At 45.6% G+C, this 18,494-nt stretch overlaps 1 protein-coding gene across 1 annotated transcript in view; it reads left to right on the plus strand.

Moving 5' to 3' along the window:
• The window catches only part of NUP88 (nucleoporin 88), a 155,212-nt gene that overhangs the window by 124,318 nt on the left and 12,400 nt on the right, over window positions 1-18,494 (plus strand). The gene's annotated exons all lie outside the window — the stretch shown is intronic.

Consider the following 18,494-nt stretch of genomic DNA (forward strand, 5'->3'; position numbering starts at 1 on the left):
TAACAGTGGACCTCCCTAGTCTGAGAATACCACACCACAGCTGTCTGCTTTACCTTGGCTGGGGATCCAATTTGGGGGGGGCCCCGTGTTTTTTATTTTAAATTATTTATTTAATTTAAAATAACAGCGTGGGGTGCCCTCTGTTTTGGATTACCAGCCAAGGTGAAGCTGCCAGCTGTGGTCTGCAGGCTGCAGCCGTCTGCTTTACCTGAGCTGGCTAGAAAAGATATATGGGGGACCCCACGTCGTTTTTTTTTTTAATTATTTTTTTTTTTTTTGCCTAAATACAAGGCTAAGCACCATTTAGATCCACATGAAAGTCACTAAAGGGTGCCAGCTTGGAATATGCAGGGGGGTAGGACATTATATCTTTCTCATCTATCTATCCATCTATCTATCCCTCTGTTCGTTCATTCATTCATTCATTCATTCATTCCTCTATCTCTGTCTATATCTATCTATCCATCTCTATGCCTACTCATCAATTTATCTTTCTTGCTGCTTCCGTTTTTTGCAGTCCGCAAAAAAAAATGGAAGGCACACGGACCGTATACGGAACGGATGTCACACTGATGCCAAACGGATGCATCCGTGAAAAAAACGGACCTTTTTTGCAGACCGCAAAAATGGAACGGTCATGTGAATGTAGCCTACATGTGTTCCCTATGGGGGTAGGGGTCGGGACAGAACGGAGCTGGACAGTGAGGCCGGGCAGTGCCAGCTCTGACTGGGAGGTTTAGCACAGGAAGAAGTCAAGTTTGCTGGAGCTGAATGTAAGGGACTAACATGTAATCTCAACCCTATTTTAAAATGTGCAATTTTAGGAATATTACCATTTGTAATACCCTCCGTTGTTAGGTAGGGATACACTACCCTTATAGGGCTATATTAGTTTCCCTTCCCTTTCCTAAAGTGAGTGTGTATATAAAACTCCTTGGTTATTTACAAGGATACCGTGATCCATTCTCATTTATGTTTGTGTGTCTGTTTGTGAGTACATTTTAATGAATATTAATAAAAATTGCACATTTTAAAATAGGGTTGAGATTACATGTTAGTCCCTTTTGTGAGCACTCTACCCATCTATTTAACTTTGTTAGTTCTTGGAGCTGAATGTAAACAAAGAGCTGCAGAGAATACAGGGATAATTCAAGAGGAACAAAAGTTAGAAAACAAAAATAACAATGTAGAGGTGTTTTATATAACAATACAGCACAGATTACCTTACCAAAATTTTTTGAGTTTGTCGGACAACTCCTTTAAAGCACAAGATGGCTCCTCCCACATTAATAAACTGGTAACGGGCACTGGTAACATAGTGGAAGACAGTGAGCGTATAGTGGAAGAAGTGTGTACATATTACTCCCGTTTATACACCTCGAAGTGTGACTGTCCGGTGGACGAGATTGCACATTATTTTGATGTTCTTCCCCTTTCCAGATTACGTGATGAGGATAGAGACCTGCTAGACAGGGACATTCTGTTGGAGCAGGTGCTTGGACAAACCCAGAATGAAAAGGGTCCGGGAATGGACTGGCCTACCAGGGGAGTGCTTTAAAACATATACCCCCTGCTATTGCTTAAATTATTCGAAGAGTCATAGAGGCAAAATATTTTACCACCTTTTATGAAACAGAGGCCTTAACAGTCCTAATTCTGAAGTCCGGGAAAAAACAGAATCGTACCGACGGCTCTCCCTTTTAACAATAGACATTAAATTATTAGCCAGTAATGGAGAAGAGAAACACCGAGGTTACTTACCGGTAGCCGGTTTTTCCAGAACCCATGACAGCACCACGTGAGAGAGGGATCCGCCCAGCGAGGACAGGAAACCATTCAGAATTATAGGGCGGTACCGCTCCTCTTCATCAGTTGGCTGACCGAGAATGAGAGGACCTCCAACAATTGTTAGAACTTAGCTCTATCACCAACTATAACACACACATGCACACCCAGAATAGTGCACACCAAAGGTGAGAAGGGAGGGATTATATGGGTGCTGTCATGGGTTCTGGAAAAACCGGCTACCGGTAAGTAACCTTGGTGTTTTCCCCTCACCCATGACAGCACCATGTGAGAGATTTTCAGAGACTAACGTATTGGGGAGGGACCATCGTCTCAAGCACCCTTCTACAAAACAAGGTCAGCTGAGGAGGATAGATCCAACCGATAGTGACAGAAAACAGTAGATCGTGAGGACCAGGGAGCAGTCCTACAAAAACCGGTCAATAGATACCTGCGTCTTCTGAGCCCCGGAGGTCGATACCGCACTGGTGGAATGGGCCCGCCCACATGCCCTCCGGGATGGCAGCCCCACTAGATGAGTAAGCTAAAGCAACGGCCTCCCTAATCCACCTAGAGATAGTGCTATGATACCCCCAGATCTTTCCTACTACCTTGAAGGCTATGAATAAGGACTGTTTTCCTCACACTATGTGACACTGAGATGAATAGAAGTAGGGCCCTATGAACATCTAACGCGTGAAAACTGTTCACCCCTGTATCTGCAGGGTGGCTGCAAAAGGAGGGAAGAACTATCTCCTGCGTGTAATGGAACCGAGAGGCAAACCTAGGGAGATAGGCTGGATCGGGTGTTCATAGGACTTTATCATCGAATACCCGAATGTAGGGCTGTACTACCGATAAGGCTTGCAATCACTTACCCTGCGTGCGAACGTCAAGGCCACTAGCAAAATCGTATGTAATGTTAGCAACATCAGGGAGATTTCGGCAATAGGTTCAAGGGGAGGACCCGTGATGGCATCCAAATTAATTGAGATCCCACCGTGGAACTTCAGGCATGACTGGGGCAGCACGGTGGCTCAGTGGCCAGCACTACAGTCTTGCAGCGCTGGGGCCCCGTGTTCAAATTCCACCAAGGACACCATCCGCAAGGAGTCCGTACGTTCTCCCCGTGTTTCCTCCGGGTACTCCGGTTCTTCCCACACTCCAAAGACACAGATAGGGACTTCAGATTGTGAGCCCCAATGGGGACAGCGTTCCTGATGTATGCGAAGCGCTGCGGAATATGTTAGCGCTATATAAAAAATTAAAGATTTGATTTTTTTTTTTTTTGACTATTGATGCAGTCCCATCACAAGCTGTAATAACCTTTTAACCCACCGGACTGCTGCCAGGGTACCAACCCATAAGGTTCCTAAGGTAGAACAGGAACCCTCAGTGTTCACTGCTAACCCTAGGGCACCCCCTCTACAAGAATTTTAATTTGTATGGAATAGGAACCTCTGACCCAAGGGACTAATTGTAACAAAGGGAACTTTGCCATACACTCCCATAATTTTTGTGTTAGCCGGTTTATGGCAATCCATCAATGAAGAGACTAGTTCAGAGGAGAACCCTTTGAACATCAGCAGCGACCTCGTCAGTTATAAGCTGTTAAATGGAACCCCTTCTCCCGTGCGTGGAATACAGGGTCCTGCACTAACAGGCCTGGAATCCTCGGTAGAACCCAAGGATCCGTAACCGACATTGTCCTCATGAGAGAGTATCTTGCCTCCTTGGGCCAGGAGGGGCGATGAGAAGGACCCTCGCCCGATCCTCCACGATCTTTTGTATAACCGTCGATAGCAGGACAACAGGGGGAAGGGCAGAGGCTAGTCTGAAGGTCCACGGAACCTGAAGTGCAACCACTGCGAAGGGCTGGTCTGCCAGGTTCGTGGAACAGAATTGGTCAATCTGCCTGTTTAGCCTGGAGGAAAACAGGGCTATCTGCGACATTTCCCACAGAGTCACTATCTGTTGAAAGATCCGTGGATTCAGGGATCTGTCCCCTTGTCGCAGTTGATGGCGACTGAGGTAATCTGCCTTGGCATTCGAAAAAACCTTTTGTTAAGTGTAGAGCCGAGGGGGATTCTGTTCCACCCAGTGAAAGACTGTAAGATGCCTGAATGAGGGATGGGGATAGTGTGTCCCCCTTGGTGGTTTATGTAGGAGACTGCAGACTTATTGTCCGATAATACCGAACATCCCGACCCTGGAGGGGGGATTTCAGTGCTCGTTCCACTGCCTATAGCTCCCGGAGGTTAGAGGGCTGTGCTGCGTCTTGTGCTGACCACCAGCACCAGGATATCTGCTCATGGAGGTGAGCTTCCCCAGTCGGACTGGCCGGCATCGGTAGTAACCACCTTTTGATGCTGTCAGCCAGGAATCCCCACAGACAGGTTGCCTATGGACGTCCACCAAGCAGGGAAGCCTTGACTGTTAAGGAGAGAATGATGTCCCCTTCTAAGAACCTCCTAATGCTATTTGAGCAGACAGGATTTGCCCTGGAGTGGATCTGGCCCCATCTGGAAGCAGGATGTCATAGTGCCCCGCAGGGACAGAGCTCGACTCGGACATGTTGGGAAGGCAAATTGCCCCCAGGGCCAATTCAGACACCTAGAGTATCTGCTCTGCTGGAAAAAAGGTATAACCTCGGGAAGACTTCTTGGAATCAGATGCAGTCCTCAATGCACATTCCAGCTTTTCACCAAAAAGGAGCTGACCCATCACAAGGCCCTGAACATAACGTCTTAGGCTAATGTGCCCACGCTACAGGATTTACCGCGGATTTTGCCGCGGATTTACCGCGGATTTGCCGAAAATTTGCAGCAGCAGCACTTCCAAGCCATTTCAATGGCATTTTGGAAATGCTGTGCCCATGCTGCGGATTTTTCCGCGGCGGATTTGCCGCGGATTTTGATCCGGAAAAATCTGCAGCATGTCAATTGTTTGGTGCAGATTTGGTGCGGATTTTTGGCTTTGAATGGGGAAAAAAAAAAAAAAAAAAAGTCCGCGGCAAATCCGCGGCAAATCCGCGGATTTTCAGGCAAAAAAATCCGCAGGGACATTCTAGTGTGGGCACATAGCCTTAGTGTGCAGGCTACTGGACAGCCCTTCAACCACAATGCCCTTCCGGCCAGAGTAGACAATCCTGCCGAATGGGCTCCCAATCTGATAGCATCGGCTGATAACTCTGTAAGAAAAGTCGCAGCTCCTTGCAGCAGTAGTAATGTAGAAAGGAATTTCTCTCCAGGAGTTAATCCTTCAGCTGAGCTACAAAATTTTTCAGCCAGATCACAAAAGTACGGGCTGTGCAGGTATTTGGCAATAGCTGGCTTCAGAATTCCTGCTGAGGTGTCCCACAAGTGCTTAACACGGCCGTCTGCTTTTTTGTCAAGGGGGTCATTCAGCAATTCTAGAGGATTCTGCAACATCCGAATCGACATTTGGGGCGTTATCCCATAATGCCGGGGTTTTTTTTTTTTTTTGTTTTTTTTCATCAAAGGGATACTTTTGTTTGAGGAGGAAGAGAGTTCCTGCTTTGTCAGGACGCTCCCACTCCTTATGAATAAGTGCATCTATTGCCACGTGTACAGGTAAGAATTGCTTCCTTCTCTCCTCCAACATAAATCTTCAGGGAACTTGTTAGATATCTCATCTGTGAGGCCCATAGACACCCCGACTGCATTAACCAGAGTCCCGACATCATCGATGAAGAAACACCCCCCCCCCCCCCCCTTCCATATCACTATCTGAGCATGAGGAGTCTGAGTGTGAAGAAGCACCGTCAGGGACTACCGCGGTTTTTTTTTTCTATTAACCCCCCCCCCCCCCCCCAAGAAACCGTTGCACCTCAGATCTGATAACTGACCTAAGGTCCGCTGAAAACCCTGGGAATTCTTCCGCAATTGTGGTATGGATACATGCTGCCCACTTTTCTTTGTTTTTTGTTTTTTTTTGACTCTCATGTTGCTCCAATCTAAGGTTTAATCAGCCAGAGCTACTAACCAATAAAAAACTATCTGAGAGCCGTAACTGCCAGTAACCAGCCTACCCAACAAGTCTCCCACACTGGTACCTACGAGGCCTGAAACTACGTAGCGTCTGCGACCAAACGATGGCAGGCATAACGAGTACAGCATGGCCATCGACCCTCTCGGTGATAGCTGTCCACACAGAGCTGACCTGTGTACATGTCATTCTGTAACAATGGACCTCAACTCAGAGTGCCCCATATGTCATCGCGGTTTTGTTGACAACTGTGGAGGCTGCTGCTGATGTACCACAAGGAAAGGGTTGCATGTTAAAAACGACTTCTGTCATCCATATCTCATATGTATACACATATTGAACTCTCACGCGTCAATCCAAGGTTGAAGCAGAACATTGTCATATACGCCCCCCACCTAGGGGTCTCCAACACTAGGCCCACAGGCCATATTTGCTCTCTGCACAAGGGACACTCCTTATGGGTTTTTAGGAGCCACCTAATAATGCAGAAACAAAGGTGAAAACCAGAAGGTACCAATTGGTAAGGTGACATTCACGAAGATCTCTCACTCACCACAGGAGATTAAGGGTACCGGCTCTGGAGGCTTTGTCGAAACATCCACAGGTCTTGCAGAAGTTGTGGAGCGCGAGAGGATCTGCCCTACTGGCTGCTGTGGCCCGGTCGGTCCGTGTTGCTAGAACGGTCACTGTTCGTATGTGCCCGCTGCCGGCGCTCCTATCTGAATGCAGTTTTGGATGGAGGCAGAAGCACCCATGCTGCCGGTAAGTGCCCAATGTAAACAGCGATCCTCCGCCTTCCGGTCCCACCTGGCGCCTCTCCCCTGCTTCCATGCACCCAGCGGTGTCTAGACGATGGGTGCTAGTGCCACTGTTGCGCCCTGAAACCCCACCGCCACTGCTGCGTGGGAGCCGCCATCTTCGTCTGGTGACGTCACGCAAGCACGCCTCCGTTTCCTTGCGCGCGTCACTGAACGCGCCGTATCCGGAAGTCCTTGCCAGCAGGGGAGCGCAAGGGGGGAGGACAGAGCGGCTGCGGAGAGACTCGCCCTGCTTTTCCGGACATCGGACGGGGCTGGGTAAATACAGCTTCTCTTCAAGCTTCTTTCTTCCACCGCCGTATTTCAGAACAAGGTCTCCCATCAAGGACAGGAAACCAACTGATGAAGTGGAGAGGCACTGCCCTTTTATTCAGAATGGTCTTCTGTCCTCGCTGGGCGGATCCCTCTCTCACGTAGTGCTTTCATGGGTGAGGGGAAAAATAATTATATATATATATATATATATATATATATATATATATATATATATATATATATATATATATATATATATATATATATATATATATATATATATATATATATATATATATATATATATATATATATATATAATTTATTTTTAATGAACAGTAACTGTGGTCCATATAAATGACAAATTTTTATTAGGTCCAAAAGACACACACACAAGTGAACATTGAAAACAATTAAAATGTGCAAGAAATACACATCTTTACACCCCTTAAAGATGGAGGGGTTATCACCATACATAAGAGATTAATGCAAAATAGTATTGACAAATCAAGTTATAGTTAGTAATAATTCTCTATACCTCCTAAAATTCTCAATATGGATTGTGTGACCAGCCCGGGCTCCTATAACAATGTATATAAGGGGCAAAAAGTACAACAATGCTCGTATGCAATATGCTCCCAGAACCTGGAGCTAGTATAATAATTATACGACGCCGTTGACCAATTAGAATCAGATAATATCAGACCAAAGACCACAAAATTGTGTGTCAGTCGTATGTACAAATTATTTGTCAAATACAGTGCCGCCAATATAGTATTACTGGCAATGAAACAGTGCCAATTCTAACGCCAGGATCACCTGAAACATAAGAGCCCTGCAGTAATGGAGACCAGTATGTGTCCTGGTTATAAACTAGACCGGGAAATACCTTATAAGGACCCTGTGAGTCAGCCTCACCCCCTCTAGGGTGAAAGGAGGGGGGAGAGGGTTAAACCATTGCAATATACAGCCTGTGTACGGAACAAAGAAGGGAGGTCATGGTGGTACCAGAGGGAGCGTGGAAGACCCCACGCATATCGCTGCGGGCAGCTTCGTCAGGGGAGGGTGTGGCCTGGACCTCATATCATGAGGTGTATATATAGGGACCCAGATCGTTAATCATTACAACAATAAAACAATTTGCATACCATTAGTGATCAAATTCAGGGGATCTGACGCCGGAGTATGGGTGCCGCCATGACCGGAAGTCATGCACATTTTAATTGTTTTTAATGTTCACTCTTTGTGTGTGTGTCTTTTGGACCTAATAAAAATTTGTCATTTTATATGGACCACCGTTACTGTTCATTATTATATATAGTGGGTTGCGCGTCTATTATGCATGAGATTTTCTTTTCTCCATTACTGTTTGCTCTTCATGCAGGATGCTGCACCCATATTTTGCTTTATGCATAGTAATAGTAGAGCTGTGCATCCAGTTCTTTTTTCTTATTAAATTATTAGCCAAGATACTTGCAGACAGAATGTCCGTAGTTGTCTCATCTATTGTGGGTAGTGATCAGACGGGTTTCATTCCAAGCAGTACCACATCTTTGAACCTTAGGAAACTGTGTTTCGGACTGCAGCTTGGCTCTGAGAATTTGGGGGAGACAGCAATTTTATCTTTAGATCCCGCCAAGACATTTGACAGTCTAGAGTGGAGATTCTTGTGGGTGGTTCTTGGAAGAGAGGGATTTGATCACAGATTTATTAATTGGGTGAAACTGCTGTGTGATTCACCAGTGGCGAGGGTCAGGGTGAATGGACGGGTTTCCGGGTCTTTTCCCCTGCAAAGGGGAATTAGTCAGGGGTGCCCGGATTCCCCCCTGCTATTCGCTACTGCGATTGAACCATTGGCGATTGCCATACGGATGTCCAGGGAGATTGTGGGATTTAAATGTGGGGCTATAGAGCAGAAAATATCTTTTGTACGTGGATGATTTGCTCTTATACTTGGATAGGGTGCTATCCTCAGTCCTGCTGGCAATGAACCTCCATTTGGGAATTTGGGCGGCGATCCGGTCTCAGGATTAATTGGTCCAAAATGGCCCTGATGGCAGTAGATCCTCTACCGGTGAACCTTTCTGATCTACAGATCCCTGTCCCCATAGTCCGAGAGTTTAAATATTTGCAAATAACTGTAAGCCCAAACCCAAATGAATTTCACACCCTTAATCTTGATCCCCCTACTGGCGCAATTCAGGGTAAAGATCAATACTTTGTACTGACTCCCTTTTTATCAAATATTATCAGAACCAACTTAATTAACCCCTTAACGACCGCGGGCCGTAAAATTACGTCCTAAATGACATGATCTTACTGCCCGCGGTCCTCCGGCGGCAGCATGCCGCGATCGGCACACATCTCAGCTGATTTTCACAGCTGAGATGTGTGCCTGCTAGGCACGAGCAGAATCGTTATCTGCTCGTGCCGATTAACCCCTTATATGGCGCTGTCAATACATGACAGCGCCATTATAAGCGCGATCGCGGTAAAGTTTTTACTTACCGCCGAAACCGGAAGTCACGTGACGCGATCACGTGACTCCCGATAGTTGTCATGGTAGCACAGGGTCATGTGATGACTCCTGTACTACACCTGACTTAGTTTCACTTTCGCTGTGCCCGGGGCACAGCAAAAGAGAAAGAGAGCGTATCTGCTGTTTACAGCCTTGCAGCTGTGATCAGCAGATACTGCAGAGCGATCGGAATGCTGATCGCAATAGCCCCCTAGGGGGACTAGTAAAATAAAAAAAAAAAGTTAAAAAATAAGTTTTAAAAAATTAAAAAAAAAACAAAAAAACCTAAGTTCAAATCACCCCCCATTCGCCCCATTGAAAATTAAAGGGTTAAAAAAATAAAAAATATACACACATTTGGTATCGCCGCGTTCAGAAACGCCCAATCTATCAAAATATAAAATCAATTAATCTGATCAGTAAACGGCGTAGCTGCAAAAAAATTCCAAACGCCAAAACGACGTTTTTTTGTCGCCACAACTTTTGCGCAAAATGCAATAAGAGCCGATCAAAACGTAGCATCTGCGCAAAAATGGTACCGTTAAAAACGTCAGCTCGAGACGCAAAAAATAAGCCGTCATTGAGCCTAAGATCCCGAAAAATGAGAACGCTACGGGTCACGGAATATGGTGTAAAACGTGCGCCACTTTTTTCGGACAAACTTCCGATTTTTTTTTAACCCCTTATATAAAAGTAAACCTATACATGTTTGGTGTCTACGAACTCGCACTGACCTGAGGCATCACACCCAGACATCAGTTTTACCATATAGTGAACACAGTGAATAAAATATCTCAAAAACCATAGTGCTATCGCACTTTTTTTGCAATTTTTCAGCATTTGGATTTTTTTTGCCATTTTCTAGTACACTATATGGGAAAACTGATGGTTTCATTTAAAAGTACAGCTCGTTCCGCAAAAAATGAGCCCTCACATGACCATATTGACTGAAAAATAAAAAAGTTACGTTTCTCAGAAAAAGAATGGCGAAAAAAAAAAACGGAAAGCGAAAAATCGGCCGGTCGTGAAGGGGTTAAAGTGGTATTGATGCTGCAGCTGTTTACAAAAGTCAATACATTGTTCCGGGAACTTAAATGGAAGAAGAAACATGCTGGAGTTGTTGTAGTGTTGCAGAGGGGTAAGGAGGAGGGAGGCCTGGTTGTACCAAATTCATACTTTTTATTGCTTCTCAGATGCAGCACTTCTGGGGTTGGGGAAAGAAGGGGGCATATGATGTAAGTGGATAGTTGGTGAGAGAGGGATCAGAATGGAGATATCCGCTATATCAGCTAGAGGTGGGACCGAGACAGGTAAATAGAGTACGACACCCAACACAAGCCATGATCAGTTATGGAATAGGGGCAAATCCCTTTTGAAAATGAGTGGACCAATGGAGTATTGGCCATTATGGTCGAATCCGGATCTTCCAGAAACTTGAAGGTCGTTAAAGGGTGGGAAGACTGAGTCTGCCTGGTGTCCCAAGTTCTGCACAATAATGTCCTTTAAGAGCTTTGAACAACTGTGAACTGAATTTCAACTTCCACATGCACTTTATCAATATTTACAACTACAACAAGCATTAGAGACACAGATGAGGTCGGGGCCCGTGAATATAACACGTAAGGCTAAGTTCACATTTCCGTTGTTTTGTATCAGTCACATGTGTCGCTTGACGCATGTGACTGATGCGCTGTTCAACGATGTACAACGGATGGCAGAACAGAATTCTTTGTCGGATTCCGTTGTGTGTGGGGGGGGGAGCCGAGCAGGGACTGCAGGACAGGTGTGTGTGTGTGTGTGTGTGTGTGTGTGTGTGTGTGTGTGTGTATATATATACACATGCTGAATGCGGGAGGGGGCGGAGCCGGGGGCGGGGCCAGGCGCTGAGGATGTCGGTGGCAGTGCCGCGGTCTGCATGGCTGGGGACGTGTGCGTGTGTGTGTGTGTGTGTGTGTGTGTGTGTGTGTGTGTGTGTGTGTGTGTGTGTGTGTATATACACATGCTGAATGCGGGAGGGGGCGGAGCCGGGGGCGGGGCCAGGCGCTGAGGATGTCAGTGGCAGTGCCGCGGTCTGCATGGCTGGGGACGTGTGTGTGTGTGTGTGTGGGTGTGTGGGTGTGTGGGTGTGTGGGTGTGTGGGTGTGTGGGTGTGTGGGTGTGTGGGTGTGTGGGTGTGTGGGAGGGGGCGGGGCCGAGCGGGGAAGTGTCGGCCTCCCTGCACACGTAACCAGACTAAATATCGGGTAGCAAAGCACCCGATGTTTACCTTGGTTACGGGCCTACACCACTTAGCGCTGGCTCCTTGCACCGTAACCAGGGTAAATATCGGGTAACCAACCAAAGCTGGTGACGTGTGCAGGGAGCCAGAGAGCATGCGCAGCGAAATCCGACGGATCGCGCTGCTCAAAAAACGTTACACGCTGCGTTCCTCCCGCCCGGCAGTCAGTCGTTCCACGACTGATCAGTCGGGCGGAGGGTCCAACGCAGCATCATCAGTCACAATCTGCTGCTCATACAAGTCTATGGGAGCAACGGAATCCGCTAAACGGATTCCGTTGTTTACAAGAGCAGCGGATTGTGACTGATACATTTTAGCGGAAATGTGAACTTAGCCTAACTCTATGCTTTAGCTACATCTGAAACTTCTAGAGTCCTTATATCTGAAATATATAAGGGGCTACTACCTGCACAGATGGATATTCGCTAACTGTTAAACATAAATGGGAGGCGAACATAGACCCCTTATCTGAAGACCAGTGGTCTGACATACTGGAGCAGATTCCTAAAATGGCGGTCTCAGAATGTCAGAGGATCTCCCAGTCTTTTTTATTCGCAGGGCATACAAGACACCTAGCCTCCTGCTTAAGATAGGACTTGAGGCCCTGTCACACGCTACGATATATCTAACGATATGTCGTCGGGGTCACGGAATTTGTGACGCACATCTGGCATCGTTAGAGATGTCATAGCGTGTGACACCTCCGAACGACTGTTATCGAGCAAAAATACTTACCTTATCGTTGCTCGTTGACACGTCGTTCACTTTCATAATGTCGTTCCTCCTTCTGCGCGGCGGTTGTTAGTCATTCCTGAGGCAGTACACATCGCTACGTGTGACACCCCGGGAATGACGAACACCGCTTACCTGCGTCCCGCCAGCAATGAGGAAGTAAGGAGGTGGGCGGGGTGTTCCGGACGCTCATCTCCGCCCCTCCGCTTCTATTGTGCGGCCGCTCTGTGACGTCGCAGTGGCGCCGAACGTCCCACCCCCTTCAGGAAGAGTATGTTTGCCGCCCACAGCGACGTCGTTAGGGAGGTAAGTACGTGTGACGGGGGTTAACGATATTGTGCGCCACGGGCAACGAATTGCCCGTGGCGCACAAATGACGGGGGCGGGTGCGATCGCACGATATATCATAGCGTGTAACGCCGCTTTTAGACCAAATGCACAATGTATCAGATGTGGACAGGATGTTGCCCATTTAATGCAGGTTATGTGGGAATGTGGCCATATAGGTGAATTTTAGAAGCTGGCTCTGGGACTCATAGAACAGGTGTACCATATTAAAATACAGCCCTCGCCCCGTATTTTCTTGGTGACTTTGTGGGAGGAGGGAGTAGACCTGGATTCTCCCACGGCCCTGGGTATAACATGTATTCTCTACCAAGCAAGGATGCTACCGGAATATCGTTGGCTGGACCTCCGACCAGTGGCGTAACTACCGCGATCGCGACCGGGCCCGGGAGGTCAGGGGCCCGGCGGCCGCCAGGCAGATCAGCAGCCAGCTCCTGTCAGTGTGAGAGGAGCTGCGCTGATCTGTCACGGACCTCGCGGCCGCTATTTGACCCGCTGACGCCGCCGACACCGGGCCCCCCTGCCTGATGTTAGCGGCGGCACCGGGGCCCCCTGCCTGGTGTCAGCGGCTGCAACGTCTCCTCCGTCACCGCGCACAGTAATGATGAAGCATAGCGTGGCCGGTGCCACGCTATGCATCACCATTCTCCCCCTGTGCGATGATGTCACTCCCGAGCGACTGCTGTGCTGAGTGCACAGAGTGCAGGACGGGAGAACGAGCAGCGAGGAAGACAGCAGCGGTGGAAGGAAGAGAGAAGGTGAGTACTTGTTTTTTTTTTTTAATATAAGTGAGTAAACGGTGGCCAGAGGCTTGGGAAGGCAGTTCTGGGGAAGCTGCATTATTGTATATGGAAGCCTGGAGAGGCTGCTTTATACATGGAGGTCTGAGGAGGCTGCATTATATATGGAGGTCTGGGGTAGCTGCTTTATACATGGAGGCCTGTAGAGGCTGCTTTATACATGGAGGTCTGGGGAAGCTGCATTATTATACATGGAGGCCTGGAGATACTGCATTATACATGGAGGCCTGAGGAGGCTGGGTGTATTGTTATACATGGAGGCCTGGAGAGGCTGGCTGCTATATTATACATGGAGGCCTGAGGAGGCTGGGTGCATTGTTATACATGGAGGCCTGGAGAAGCTGGCTGCATTATTATATATGGAGGTCTGGGGGGCTGCATAATACAAAATGAAGGACACCTTATACATGGAATATAGGGGTGCCTTATGCATGGAGGAGTATGGGGCTGCATAATGCAATATGAAGTTTTATGGGGTTGCGTTATAATACATATAGGACTATGGGGGCTACATTATAATATATGGAGGACTATGGAGGCTACCTTATACATGGACTATGGGGGTGCATTATAAAACATTGGGGACTATGTGGTGCAGTATAATATATGGAGAACTATGGGGTGAATTATAATATATGGAGAACTATGAGAAATTCATTATAATAATTGGAGGGCTACTTTATACAAGGAGGACTATAGGGCTGCATTATAATATACAGTTAGGTCCAGAAATATTTGGACAGTGACACAAGTTTTGTTATTTTAGCTGTTTACAAAAACATGTTTAGAAATATATATATATATATATATATATATATATATATATATATATATATATATATATATATATATATATATATATATATATATATATATATATATATATATATATATATATATATATATATATATATATATATATATATATATATATATATATATATATATTTTGTAATATGGGCTGAAAGTGCACACTCCCAGCTGCAATATGAGAGTTTTCACATCCAAATTGGAGAAAGGGTTTAGGAATCATAGCTCTGTAATGCATAGCCTCCTCTTTTTCAAGGGACCAAAAGTAATTAATTGGACAAGGGACTCTAAGGGCTGCAATTAACTCTGAAGGAGTCTCCCTTGTTAACCTGTAATCAATGAAGTAGTTAAAAGGTCTGGGGTTGATTACAGGTGTGTGGTTTTGCATTTGGAAGCTGTTGCTGTGACCAGACAACATGCGGTCTAAGGAACTCTCAATTGAGGTGAAGCAGAACATCCTGAGGCTGAAAAAAAAGAAAAAATCCATCAGAGAGATAGCAGACATGCTTGGAGTAGCAAAATCAACAGTCGGCTACATTCTGAGAAAGGAATTGACTGGTGAGCTTGGGAACTCAAAAAGGCCTGGGCGTCCACGGATGACAACAGTGGTGGATGATCGCCGCATACTTTCTTTGGTGAAGAAGAACCCGTTCACAACATCAACTGAAGTCCAGAACACTCTCAGTGAAGTAGGTGTATCTGTCTCTAAGTCAACAGTAAAGAGAAGACTCCATGAAAGTAAATACAAAGGGTTCACATCTAGATGCAAACCATTCATCAATTCCAAAAATAGACAGGCCAGAGTTAAATTTGCTGAAAAACACCTCATGAAGCCATCTCAGTTCTGGAAAAGTATTCTATGGACAGATGAGACAAAGATCAACCTGTACCAGAATGATGGGAAGAAAAAAGTTTGGAGAAGAAAGGGAACGGCACATGATCCAAGGCACACCACATCCTCTGTAAAACATGGTGGAGGCAACGTGATGGCATGGGCATGCATGGCTTTCAATGGCACTGGGTCACTTGTGTTTATTGATGACATAACAGCAGACAAGAGTAGCCGGATGAATTCTGAAGTGTACCGGGATATACTTTCAGCCCAGATTCAGCCAAATACCGCAAAGTTGATCGGACGGCGCTTCATAGTACAGATGGACAATGACCCCAAGCATACAGCCAAAGCTACCCAGGAGTTCATGAGTGCAAAAAAGTGGAACATTCTGCAATGGCCAAGTCAATCACCAGATCTTAACCCAATTGAGCATGCATTTCACTTGCTCAAATCCAGACTTAAGACGGAAAGACCCACAAACAAGCAAGACCTGAAGGCTCCGGCTGTAAAGGCCTGGCAAAGCATTAAGAAGGAGGAAACCCAGCGTTTGGTGATGTCCATAGGTTCCAGACTTAAGGCAGTGATTGCCTCCAAAGGATTCGCAACAAAATATTGAAAATAAAAATATTTTGTTTGGGTTTGGTTTATTTGTCCAATTACTTTTGACCTCCTAAAATGTGGAGTGTTTGTAAAGAAATGTGTACAATTCCTACAATTTCTATCAGATGTTTTTGTTCAAACCTTCAAATTAAACGTTACAATCTGCACTTGAATTCTGTTGTAGAGGTTTCATTTCAAATCCAATGTGGTGGCATGCAGTGCCCAACTCGCGAAAATTGTCACTGTCCAAATATTTCTGGACCTAACTGTATGGAGGCCTATGTGGTGCAGTATAATACATGGAGAACTATGGGGTGAAATATAATACATAGAGAACTATGAGAAATTCAAGATAATAATTGAAGGGCTACTTTATACATGGAGGATTATGGGGGTGCATTATAATATATGGAGGACTATGTGGTGCAGTATTATATATTGAGTACTATGGGGTGAATTATAATGCATGGAGAACTATGGGAAATCTATTATAATACATGGAGGACTATGGAAGTGTATTCTAATATATGAAGGGTTATGTGGGACCCTTTATACTATTTGGAAGGCTAAGTGGGTGCCATTATTGTATTTGGAGAACTATATACAAGGGGGGACAAAGATACATGCAGGGGATGGGAACGTTTTGTGCTGAGGGGAAAAAGGCTCTTTTCCCTCAGCACCCAGCTTTCCCATGCTCTGCTATACATCATGTCTCAGCACCCAGCTTTCCCATGCTCTGATATGGGAAAGCTGGGTGCTGAGGGAAAGATGTATAGCAGAGCATGGGGAAGCAGTGTGCCGAGGACAAGATGGATATCAGAAAATAGGAAAGCTGGGTGCTGATAGAGGGATTTCAGATCATGGGAAATCTGGGTGCTGTGGGTAGTAAGAGCCAAGTGTCAGCATCATTATCCTGTACCCCGAGTGTCAGTGTCATTATCCTGTACCCTAAATGTTGATGTACGTGGAGGGGGGGCCCAGGTCTGAACTTTGCACCGGGGCCCATCAAACTCTAGTTACGCCCCTGCCTCCGACTATAGAGGAACTTAAAAATAAGGTGAACGGCATCCTTAGATTGGGAAGAGGAGTCTATTTAAAGAGGAAAGCACTTAGCAAATTTTATAAGATTTGGCAGCCATGGATGGAGGTACCAGGTCGTCCCTCTGGTACGTTAGTGTAGGATGCTATGCTAGACCGTCTGTTATTGTGCCTGCAATGAAGGGAGTCACTTCAGTGATTGGGGTCTAGTTACTCCATGGGTGGTCATGAACCCATGGAGAACGCCGCAGGGGAAGGGTGGAGGGGACTGATTGAATGGTTGGGGGGAGAGGGAGGTGGATGTGGGTAAAAACATGCTATGGAGTGACGCGACTGCTAAATGATCTAAAGCCAGACAGATGTACTATAGTGAACTTTATCTATAATTTTTGTTAATATACAAGGTTATATTGTTTAACTGTTCTTTTATAGAAAATCGAACCACTGTTGAAACCTTTACAGAGGATGGTTTTGTTATTTTCATACGGTGACTATAGTGTCGATATTGATGCGATGTGAGATCTATCCATTTTGCTCTGTACAAACTGTTGTATATTTAATAAAAATGATCTGATTTAAAAAAAAATAAATAAATAAATGGCCGTTCACCTTCACTGTTCGAGTTAAGATAAGGTCTGGAAGACAAAGCAAAATTTCTGTGAGAACTGCTCATAGGATTGCTAGAGAGGCAAATCTGAACTGCCCCTTGACTGCAAAAGACCTCTTCAGGAAGATTTAGCAGACTCTGGAGTTGTGGTACATTGTTCTATTGTTCAGAAAAACCTGCTGACTCTTCCATAAAGGCCATTTTTGTGCAAAAGAAAACCTCTCCTGAATAATCACTATATAATATTCTGCGTCAGAAGTATGGGAAGAACATCTAAACAAGCTGATGCGTTTTGGAAACCAGTTCTGTGGATTAATAAGATCAAAATAGAAGTCTTTGGCCACAATGAGCAAAGGTGTGTGTGTGTGTGTGTGTTTGTGTGTGTGTGTAAAAAAGGACATGGTATTTGTGGACAACATCTTGCAATCCATTGAAGGGAATCTGTCACCAGGTTTTTGCCACCTAATTTGAGAGCAGCATAGGGGCAGATACCCTAATTCCAGTGATGTCACTTGCTGGGCTGTGTAGTGTAGTTTTGATAAATTCACGGTTTAATTAGCAGTAGATTATCATTGGTGGACTATTTGTTGTGCTGTCAAGTAGTCCAGCATATTCATGAGCTCTGTATAACTGCTAGATCTGCAGCAGAGAAAACATTGATTTTATCACTCTGGAATCAGGGTCTCTGTCTCTACGTTGCTCTCAGATGGGGTAACAAAAACCTGGTGATGTGGGTGGATGGCATGCTTTGAGGTTGTGTTGCAGCCAGTGGCATGGATAATATTTCATCAGTAGAGAAAAGAATGGATTTAATGAAATTTCAACAAATTCTTGATGCAAATATAACACCATCTGTAAAAAACAAACTGAAGTTGAAAAGAGGATGCCTTCTACAAATGATGAACATGTTTGAAAATCTGTGGCTAGACCCCAAGAGCAGTGCATGCAGGACGGCCCAGGAATCTCACAGAACTGGAAGACTTTTCCAAGGAAGAATGGATGGAAATCGCTCAAACAAGAATTGAATGCCTCTTGGCAGGCTACAAACAATGTTTACAATCTGTG

The sequence above is a fragment of the Anomaloglossus baeobatrachus genome, chromosome 2, assembly GCF_048569485.1.
Source record: "Anomaloglossus baeobatrachus isolate aAnoBae1 chromosome 2, aAnoBae1.hap1, whole genome shotgun sequence".
Taxonomy (NCBI): domain Eukaryota; kingdom Metazoa; phylum Chordata; class Amphibia; order Anura; family Aromobatidae; genus Anomaloglossus; species Anomaloglossus baeobatrachus.